This window comes from Labeo rohita, chromosome 6 (assembly GCF_022985175.1).
Source record: "Labeo rohita strain BAU-BD-2019 chromosome 6, IGBB_LRoh.1.0, whole genome shotgun sequence".
Lineage (NCBI taxonomy): Eukaryota > Metazoa > Chordata > Actinopteri > Cypriniformes > Cyprinidae > Labeo > Labeo rohita.
Genome location: NC_066874.1, coordinates 29,445,140 through 29,456,492, shown reverse-complemented (window position 1 = coordinate 29,456,492; position 11,353 = coordinate 29,445,140). Strand labels below are relative to the sequence as shown.

At 34.7% G+C, this 11,353-nt stretch overlaps 1 protein-coding gene across 2 annotated transcripts in view; it reads left to right on the top strand.

Moving 5' to 3' along the window:
• The first annotated feature begins 2,223 nt into the window (after positions 1 to 2,223).
• Positions 2,224 to 11,353, top strand: part of rap1gapb (RAP1 GTPase activating protein b) — a 93,898-nt gene continuing 84,768 nt past the window's right edge. For both annotated transcript variants that reach the window (XM_051111433.1, XM_051111434.1), the window contains exon 1: positions 2,224 to 2,477. The gene's annotated coding sequence lies outside the window, so the exon portion shown is untranslated. The remainder of the gene's footprint in view (positions 2,478 to 11,353) is intronic.

Here is an 11,353-nt window from a genome sequence, read left to right as displayed (position 1 = left end):
GAAATTCTTTCTAATACGGGGTCTCCGGTTTCTATGTTAAAAAACAAATTACTCAGAATGTGTCATACACGCAGCGACCGTCGGCTGTGGCAGAGATGACAATGGCAGTGCCATTAATAATGGGTTTCTCTGCGCGGTAGTTAACAGCCTCTTAGCTGTTGCTCGATGGACCACGAGTAGTTGGTGAGAACATAATTATACATCAGAGTGAGTGGTTTCCTCATGGGTTAAAAAATGTGTTAGGGACTATGAGTGTGAACTATTAATGGTTCTTGTGTTTGAAAACATTCACATTGTAATGAAAGAACTGCGAGCTACAGTTATTTCTAGCATATGGGGTTTGTTTAAACTCATTTAAAGGGATTCACCTGTTAATATGATCTTTGTATTCATGTTAGTTTCATATTTGTGACTCTGGACCAGTCTTAAGTAGCATGGGTATATTTGTAGGAGTTGCCAAAAATACATTGTATGGGTCAAACTTATCGATTTTTCTTTTATGCCAAAAATCATTAGGATATTTAGTAAAGATCATGTTCCATGAAGATATTTTGTAAATTTCCTACCATGAATATGTCAAAACTGAATTTTTGCTTAGTACTATGCATTGCTAAGAACTTAATTTGGATGACTTTAAAGGCGATTTTCTCAATATTTAGATTTTTTTGCACCGTCAGATTCCAGGTTTTCAAATAGTTGTATCTCGGCCAAACATTATCCTAACAAAACATACATTAATGGAAAAAGCTTATTTTTTCAGCTTTCAGATGATGTATAAATCTCACTTTCCAGCATAAATTTAGATTTAACTACTTTTAATAAGAAGGTCAAATGGTGTAATCATCAATTAAACACTGCTTAAATACTTTTCTTGAATATACATGTAATGCTACACCTTGATTATAGAATGTACAATACATTAATTATTATTTTCAAATAATTTTTGAGTGGTCATTTATTGTTTTACTATTAAATGACAAAAAATGACTTTCTGCCTGTTAGTTAAGCCATTGTGATTTTGAATATAGAGGTCTGCACTTACGTCACGATTTGGTCAGTTAGTTACCCGGATGCGAGCCTATATTGGCGATACTTATATGTAAACAACAGCATGAATTGCATGATTAATAAACTACTGCATACGTTGTTCTGCTAATTTATGCTGTCTAAATCACGGGAAAAACATGTAAAAAGTTGTTAAATCATATTAAGAAGGACTTAGTAAGCAGGAAAGTTAATAGGTAATAGTTAATATGTACAAGCAGTATTAATTAAGATGTTATCGTAATATATCACCTACCTGACTGGAAATAATAAGAACAAACACGAATGTTGTCAAGATTCTTGTCCTGGAAATCCTGGTTCAGTTTGCCCTGGTGAAAAAACTGAAAAATCCTTGACCAGCAACATGACCAGCAAAAACCAGCAAAGGACCAGCTTTAACCAGCGTCAAAACCTACCTAACCAGCATTCCAGCATCAAAACATACCTACCAGCATATGCTGTTTTTTTTCACCAGGGTGGCCAACCACAAACACAGTTTTTGCACTCTTCTCCTTGATTTGTTATAACTTTTGGTGGTCTATAGTACTCCAAATGTTTTCCCCGTTCCGACCGATTAGTACAGCCCAAAAAGTCCATATTTGATCATTTTCAGCAGCAATAATCAGCAAAATATGCGAGTTTTGTTCGGTGCGCCAATATGACCAATTGATGACGCGTCGTGAAAACACTCTATTTCAAGACAAAACTGCTTAATTTTTAATTATTTATTTTTACAATCCCCAGTGAGTTACATCACCAAGACAATTGTGATTTTAACAATGTATCATACGAAATTGAATAACATTTTATTAACAGCAGTTTTAAAAACGTAATAATAAGTTATACTAAAATCTAAACGATCTATATGACCCACATGTAGGGTGTATTGTGGTGTGACTGGTCACCAAGTTCGTTTTTTCACTTAAATAGTAATGCAGTGCGACAAATTAATTTTTAAAAGTTCAGATATTCAAAGTCTTTCAGTTAATGAGAATTAAAATGTGCATACACAAAAATAAAAATACAAAAATGTAAAACATATTTTAATCAAACTAAGCTCTGTGTATCCCAAAGCATATATCAAAATTATATCATCAGATTGGAAATGTGTTCATTGTGTGCTGTGAGACTGAGGAGTGATGATCACGTGACGCGGGCGTTCTGTACTGTAGCCTCTGCTTGTTTCTTTGAAAGAGGAAACGCGCCGCGTTCGTTCCTCACTGCCAGCATCTCTGAGGGAACAGAGCTCCAATACATTTAGTTTATTTCCACTACAGTTCACAAAGAAATCTAGACAGCCGTTCGAGTTTCTTTAACCTCATCATTTCGCTATTTCACCACTATTTCGTCCAACAATCATTAAAAACGCCAACCTTGCTTCGAAGACTACACCTGTCCCAGCATCATCTGAGTGAGATTCCTCACAACTACTGGTAAGCAACATCACTTTCTGATGCTTTATACGTATTTTATAGTAATTATGTAAAAGTTGCATGTTTTAGGCTATCCTAAATGCCACATTATAACTGCCGAATTTATGTTTTAGATTACATGTTATGTGAATGAAACACTGTACTTGTTATCAAGCTGTTCAATTAGTCTTGTGTCAAATGCGCTTGATTACAACTTAATGGCTAGTTTAAAATGCTTCTTTAAATATTCCATTTCCGAGCTTAATTTTGTCTTTCGTTATTTAATTCGGACACTCGGGTGGCTGTTGTCGTTGTTGTTGCAACGCTAGCAAAGCTTCATTGTTCCAGGTGTGTGAAGAGTAGAATAGAGTAGCTTGCCATTAAAAATGAACCATGCTGTTTTTTTGCGGACAGAGAGATGAGAGGAATTTCGAGAGACGCGCTCAGAACTTGTTCTGAGCCAAGTCCATCTCTGCTTTATTATAAGGGTTCAAACTGTGATGCTTTTCCAATGTGTTAAAGGAATAGCATCGATCATTTTCTCACCTCATGTTGTTTCTTTCTTCCGTGAGCCACAAAACAAGATGCAAAATGTCCAAACTGCTCTTTTTCACTTTTTTTTTAATAAAAGTGATTTGTGCTATAAAGCTCCAAAAAGTACCATTGACCAGTGATGTCAAATATCATTTGTGACCATGGACCACAAAACTAGTCATAAGGGTAATTTTTTTTTTTATTAGATTTTTACATAGTTAGATTTATGCATCATCTGGAAGCTGAATAAATAAGCTTTTAAATTATGAATTGTTAGGATAGGACAATATTTGGCCGAGATACAAACATTAAAATTCCAAATAGAGTTGTTAGCAATGCATATTACTAATCAAGTATTAGGTTTTGATATATTTATGGTAGGAAATGTACAAAATATCTTCAAGGAACATGATCTTTACTTAATATCTTAGTGGTTTTTGGCATAAAAGAAAAATCGATAATTTTGACCCATACAGTGTATTTTGGACTATTGCTACAAATATACCCAAACTACTTAAATTATGGATTGTTAGGATAGGACAATATTTGGCTGAGATGCAAACATTAAAAGTTGTCTAAATGAAGTTGTTAGCAATGCATATTACTAATCAAGTATTAGGTTTTGATATATTTATGGTAGGAAATTTACAAAATATCTTCAAGGAACATGATCTTTACTTAATATCTTAGTAATTTTTGGCATAAAAGAAAAATTTTGACCCATACAGTGTATTTTGGACTATTGCTACAAATATACCCAAACTACTTGAGACTGGTTTTGTGGTCCAGGGTCACATTTCCTGCAACTGATCGTGATGCATTTGATTGTTTTGATGTGCACTCAAGTGTGAATGAGCTTTAAGTTCAATGATTTCAAAGATTTTCAGCCAATAAGCAAAAATTTGGACTCTTTTTCTGACAGAGCAATGTGTGACGATAGCATAATAAGAGCACCGTTTTTTTTAACAGAAGAGAGACTCATTATTTCGGTGAACTACTTCTCTAAAAATGATTTTGTGGTATAAACCAGTTCATATTCATTGCATTTTCGGGTGTATTCAACATGATTATATCGTTACCTGCAGCTGTATACTACACAAAATTCACACCAATCCATTATGAAAGAATGTGAGTGAGTTTTTCTAAACACTGTCACTAGCTTTTCACTAACTGTCTTTTACATTTTAATAATGTGTGGCTATAAGAAGTGTCTGAATCTTGGTTGAGCCTGTAGTGGGACGTACGAATGGTGTTTGTCCAATGCTCTGCTTCTTCCACCCTGTTATCGCCCGTGTTCCACCCTCCCTTCTGTCCCCTCAGTGTCTCTTATCTGCTTCCCCCATTCCTTTCGCTCTCTCTCGCTCTCCCTCTCCCACCTTCTCCGGCTCTCTCTCTTACTCCTCTATTCATCCTCTTCTCTCCCTCCTGTTTGTTTCCCTGCTCTTTAACACCCTTCACCCCTTCTGCTTTCCCAGCCTGTGGCTAGCATTATTCTGTGGTCCGTCTGTTTAAAAAGATGGACAGCTGTTGGGATGCCACGGAGAGCAAGAGTTCCTGCAGCTATTTGCTGATTGTTGGCTTTTTCCCCATCTCGCAAGTCTAATGACCCCGCAGCGCTTTCCACTACAGAAAAATAACACTATTAGATTAGTCAGAGCGAGTGGAAGAGTATTGACTGTTCAGTCTAGCTGCTGGCCAAGGCTAAAAGTTCAGTGTTGTTGTACGTTTTAGGCCCGGCTATAGACGAGAAATAAATGGATGAGAGGGCAAAGATGGATGAGCTGAACGGTAATTGAGCAGAAGCTATGTGGATGGGATAATGTGTTTATTTTTAAACATAGAGGGGAAATGGAGTCAACCTAAATGCTGTCTACTCAAAAACAGCCTCATGCAAGTAAAATTGCTGTTTATAAATGGAATACATTTGCAATGTGCCTTCAATTTATGACATTTTTATATCAATACCACCTTAACACTGATATTGTGTGTTTGAAGTACTGTATGAAGTACACAGAAAGTGCACAAATATGTTTGATTTAACTATTAATTGATTCAGTTACAATGGCAATGGAGAGTGACAACAGAAGTTATAATGTTAATGGCAATAGATAAAGTACACTAAAAAGTTTTTTCTAATTTCCTATAATAGCTAATTATATTCATTGATATTTGATGATTATTTTAAGAAGATCATGCATGTTTGACAAAGCATTGTTTAAATTCAATGTCTGATACGAGTCACTTTAAATATACTCTATAGACTTTTTTAATGTTAACATTTATTACATTTTTAATGTTTTTAGAGAATTATTTTCTGCTCACAAAGCCTGCATTTATTTCATCCAAAATACAGCAAAATCAGTAATATTGTGAAATATTTTTACTACTAAAAAAACTGATTTCTGTTTGAATATATTTTAAAATGTAATTTATTCCTGTGATCAAAGCTAAATTTTCAGCATCATTATTACAATCTTCAGTGTCACATGATCCTTCATAAATCATAGAAATGAATACTTTTATTTAGCAAGGATAATTTAAATTGATTTATATTTCAGATAAATGTTGTTCTTCTGAACTTTCTATTCATCAAAGAAACCTGAAAAAATCTACTCTGCTTTTACTAATATTAGAATTAATTTCTGAAGGATAATATGACTGGAGTAATGATGCTAAAAAATCAGCTTTGAAATCACAGGAATAAATTGCATTTTAAAATTATATTCAAATAGAAAACAGTTATTTTAAAAATGTACTGTTTTTGCTGTGCTTTGGATCAAATACAGGCTTGGGAAGCAGAAGAGACTTCTTTAAAAAACATATAATAATCTTACTGTTCAAAAACATTTGACTGGTAGTGTATACAATTTTTTATTTGTATTTTTTACATTTTTTTCTAATATTAAAAGTCTTGGTCAATGGACATGATGAATTTTAAACATACACTGTACAAACAGAAACTATAATAAAATATGACTCAAAGATATTTGAGTTGACTAAACAAAAAAACTTTTGTTAAACTTAAAATTTTAAGTTAAATCAACTCAAATATTTAAGTTATCACTTAGTACAACTTAACATTCCAAATTTACTGAACTTTGAGATTACTGAACTTAAAAGGGCAGCCAGGTAACAAATTATTTAAGTTGACTCAACAAATTGTTTTTTACAGTGTACACAGAATTGTAAAAGTAGCAAAAAAAAAAATGATGAGGACATGAAGAAATCTGTTAGTTTTGGGGCATAAAACACGCTCAAACATCTAACGCTGAGGTGCACTGGATTACGTATGCTTGCCAAAAAACGCTAATAGTTTGGGACAAGGGCACATTTTTGTGTTGAGGGCTTCAGGCAGCAAGTATTTTCAGCAAGGGCAATCAAGGCCAAGGATGTAGAGTGTACACTGCGTGGAGGCAGTGATTGGAAGAGGGAATGTTTCCTGCAGGTCTAGGATACAGCTGCAAAACCTTTTGTGATCAGAACCACTTTTAGGACTGAGATGTTCTTACAGTTCTGTGTTGTTGCAAAGTCCCACCTGGTGTACTTCTTATAGCACCATCTTTGCTGTTGGACCTTGTGAAAAGACTCTGCGAAATACATTTTTACAGAAATAGCAGCTATAGCTTTGCTTTTCCTGGTGCAAATACTGTACAAAGCAGAAAAACAGTGGTGTTAAAGTATTTGGTTGACTTAAGTTTTGAATGCTGCGTCATGCTGCTTTACTGTTGTCCTAATGTTCAGCATGTCCTGTTTTCTGTTCGGATAAGGATGACTATAGATGGTGACATTGATAAAAGACAAGACCAATCACAGTTGTGACTCTGGACCACAAAACTAGTCAAAAGCAGCACAGGTATATTTGTAGCAACAGCAAACAATGCATTGTATGGGTAAAAAGATTTTTAAAAAATTATGCGAAAAATCATTAGGATATTACGTAAAAATTGTGTTCCATAGATATTTTGTAAATCTCCTACTGTAAATAGATCAAAACTTAATTTTTGATTAGCAATATGCATTGCAAAGAACATCATTTCGACAACTTTAATGACAATTTTCTCAATATTTTGTTTTTTTTTTGCACCCTCAGATTCCATATAACATTTTTCCGACATTTTCAAATAGTAGTATCTCGGCCAAACATTGTTCTAAATATTGGCCAAAGCTTATTTATCAGTTTTCAGATGTATAAATCTTAAATTCCAAAAATGGACCCTTATGACTGGTTTTGTGTTCCAGGGTCACAATTAAGTATGCAAATACATGCAAGAATAAAGGCTAATTGTAATTCAAAATGCAAACATGTCAATGACACCATGAAAGGTGAACATTCAAACATTAAGGAGAGATTGACTGCTGTTGATCTTTAGTGGCTGTTGCAAACTTGCAATGCATATTTTATGTCCAATAATTGCTTATTGTTTATTTCTGGCACAATGATGATTAGAAGTCTTTAGAATGCAACAATAAAAACATGCATTATGAATATTTTAATTTTTAATAACTTTTAGGTTTTGGCTGTTTTTCTTTAGAGAGGTCAATGGGATTTTCAAACTTGAATTGAATAAAAAATCTGACAAAGAAAGTACCTTCTGTACCTTCTGTGCTTTTATCTAGTGCAGTTGTGTCAGACCTTTTCTACTGATTTTCGGAATCGTAGCCTGCCTTTTCAGTGGGGATTGCTTTGAATTCATTCTTGTTTTTAGTGCCTTGGTACTCCCAGCACTTTGGTTTTAAATCAAATGAATTTGAAGCTTGCGCCAGTGGGTCATGTTGGAATATCTTGTTGAATCAGTTTAGACAAGTCTTTTTTCAGACTGACACATTTATCTACTCCAAAATATTGAATTGGAATTGCTTAATTCCTTTTCCTTTTCATTCCAATAGGAGTAGTTTAGATTGAGACTAAAACTCTCGCATCTGTTTGAATTTGTCCATTTGATTAGATGGTGTTGTGTTATTAAGAGTGAGTTTTACCTTAAAGGGATAGTTTAAATGAAAAATGAAACTTGTAAGACCTTCATTCATCTTTGGAACACAAATTAAGATATTTTTGATGAAATCCGAGAGCTTTATGATCCTGCATGGATAAACTAACTTTTTTGCATTGAAAAAATGTTTTTGTAGCTTCATAAAATTAAGGTTCAACCGCTGATGTCACATGGACTATTGTAACGATGTCCTTATTACATTTCTGGGTTTGTATTTCATCAAAAATATCTTAATTTATTTTCTGAAGATTAACAAAGGTCTTATAATGATGTAATTAATGACAGAATTTTAATTTTTGGGTGAACTGTCCCTTTAAGTAGATGTGGACTTAAATGAAGATGAAGACCAGCTCTCCCATATTTTTGTAGTTTGTGGCTTTGATTCATGCATTAAATCAGTGCAAAAATGGATGCCTCTGTCTGAAGATTTTCATCAAAGACTAGGTCAAAATCAGTGTGTATTACTAGCACTAAATCATTGACATGAGGCACATTGGAGCTTTCCAGTGTCTTTAGGTGACACTATACGGTTTGAAGATGAAACGCGTAATCGTGCTCTTGACGAGAGCTGATGATGGACTTTCTGTCGGCCTCCAAGAAATGAGGTGATGTGGGCGGTAAAAATGATAGATTGTATAAAGCAGAGGTTATAAAAACAGTTCATACTACTTGTGCAGACAGATAGTTGGATAACACCGTTGTAACTCAAGGTAACACACGAAGGAAATAGTTTCTTGTCACTGTCTATTAAAGATAACATGCTTTTGTGAGATTCCCAGTGTCAGATATCTTTGCTGCGTACAGCTAGTAATCTACATTAAATGCCATCACCATCATCTATCTATCTATCTATCTATCTGTTGAAAGTTGCATTTATGTAGATATTTGTAGCTGTTTTTGAATATGCTTTAATTATAAGTATTATAATTTAATAATTATTTAATAATAAATTAATAATTATTTAATGGTTTTAGAATGAAGCATTTTATCATTAAGAACATAAATATGAATACAAATAATTACACATACATAAATGTGAATGTTAACATAAATAATATATTAATATCAATATTCAATTAGGCCATTTTTACCATTTCTTTCATCTGCAGACAAATATTTCAGATTCTAACATGTATTTACTTTGATCCGTGCTTTAAAAATTCATGCTGGTTGAATTCATTGGTCTGCGTGTGTGAGAGAGAGAGACTTCAGAAGGAGGGCGTTGAATATGTAATTGTCACTTGGACTAATCTACTGAGATATTACATGGTTATTCTTTCCTCTCTCTCCCTCTCTCTTGTTCTCCACTGCCTCTCCTCCGGGGGTAAAGAGACAGGCTCGGTAAAACAGTCTATTAGTCATAGTGCTGGGGTCAGTGGGGACACCCCAAGCACAATATGAGTAATGATTTCTTAGTGTGAAAGATTTAAACAGAGGTCCTCGAGGGAACACACCGGGCCCCCGAAGACATCTGAGGGCACTGGGCTTAACTTACAGAGCTGCTCAGAGAAGGAGACCAGGGGTCGGGCCAAAGACCCATGTCACACTATGTGTTGCTTTTGATTTGTAATTCTGTCTATGAGTTTCTCTGTTTCTCATCATTGCGAATGCCATTGCATGTTGACTTTGACTAAAGACTTTAAAGGAGAAGTTCACTTCCAGAACAAAAAATTACTGACAGTTTACTTACCCCCTTGTCACCCAAGATGTTCATGTCTTTCTTTTTTCAGTCGATAAGAAATTGTTTCTTGAGGGAAAAAAAACTGTCTGGATATTGTCAGGAATTGTCTCCATATAATGGACTTTTATGGTGCCCCAAAGGTTGACCTTCCAAAATGCAGTTTAACTGTATTGACCCGGATTACACAGACTATGCATTTGCATTGTAGAGACCAGACAAGATGAGCATTTGAGGTTTGAGAAGTATATAAATTGTTTCACTAGAAAAGACCCTTCTTCCTTGGTTGGGATTGATTAGAGCCATTTGAAGCTCCATTTAAACTGCATTTTGGAAGTTCAAACTTTGGGGCACCATAGAAGTCCACTATATGGAGAGAAATTCTGAAATGTTTTTCTCAAGAAACATAATTTCTCATCGACTGAAGAAAGAAAGACATGAACTTCTTGGATGACAAGGGGGTGAGAAAATTATCTGTAAATTTTTGTTCTGGAAGTGAACTTCTCCTTTAACATCTGAATCGGTATCAGCGAAGCTGTTATAAAGATAAGGGTATGATAATATTGCTTACAAGTATTCTGATCCCTGGCCTGTGTGCCGCTGCTTCTGTCTGTGATTTCTTGCCTCACAGTGTGTGCAGAATGTCAGCAGCAGCTGTGTCTGTGGACGACTCCACCCCATGTTGCTACTGTTTGTGGAAATATTTTGAAGACGACAGATGCTTTGCATGTGGGGGTGTTTTGCATTAGCATTAGATCTTGTAGAGAGAGAAAGCCACAATCCTTTTAATTGAATAAAAAATAAGTCGAATTTTAAATAAACAAATTTAAATACATTTTTAAAGGAAACCCCTTAAGGGAAGAGACATAATTTATGTTATATTAAGCCATACATGTCATAATACCCAGGGTTTCCTTTAATAGTTTTTTAAAGGTCATGTGCATATTGTTGTTGTTGTGTCATCTTAGTGCAACTAGAAGCATGAAGTAGAGTTGCATACTGTAAATAATGATTATTGCAAAACAGTTTTTTTTTTTTTTTTAGTTTCATCTCTTTCGCTCTATTCCCATCTGTCATTATTTAAGCAAACTGAAATGATGCCGCTGGTTGAGCAAGAAGCTAACATGTCAGACTGCTCAACTAATGTTTTGAAAGTATGGCAGAGCCGCAATGTTTTCATGTTTTGTAAAGTCAAAAATCATATGCTTAAGTCTTGAAAAGAAGCACTGTTGATGATGCATTCATAATGCATCCTAATGTTGTCTACCAAAAATATTTGTGATTTGGCTGTGATTTCGGTCTCTCCAGTCATTTTAATAGTTTAACTGCAAACTGTTTTACTGAAATGTGTGTGTGGGTTTGGCTGTGCTTATTTCACTGTCCGCTGGTTCAGAGCCAAAGCAAATGCATGCAAATGAGGCTCCAGAATCATTAGTTGTGGGGTATGATTTTATTTTTTACTTTTTCTAGTTCTTCGATTGATTTTCTTTAGAAATTGAAGCGTGCGGACAGAAGCAATTTGCATTTGAAAAACATAATGTTTGATATATTCGTGCTCTCCAGTGAACATTGGAGAGGACCTTTTCAACCTCTACAGAGTCTTCTGCAAATCACATTTTTAGTTGTAAAACTGAAAAAGCTAGTTGCTGCCGCTGAAAGAGTGATTTTGCGAGACCATTACTCTGAAGGATGTT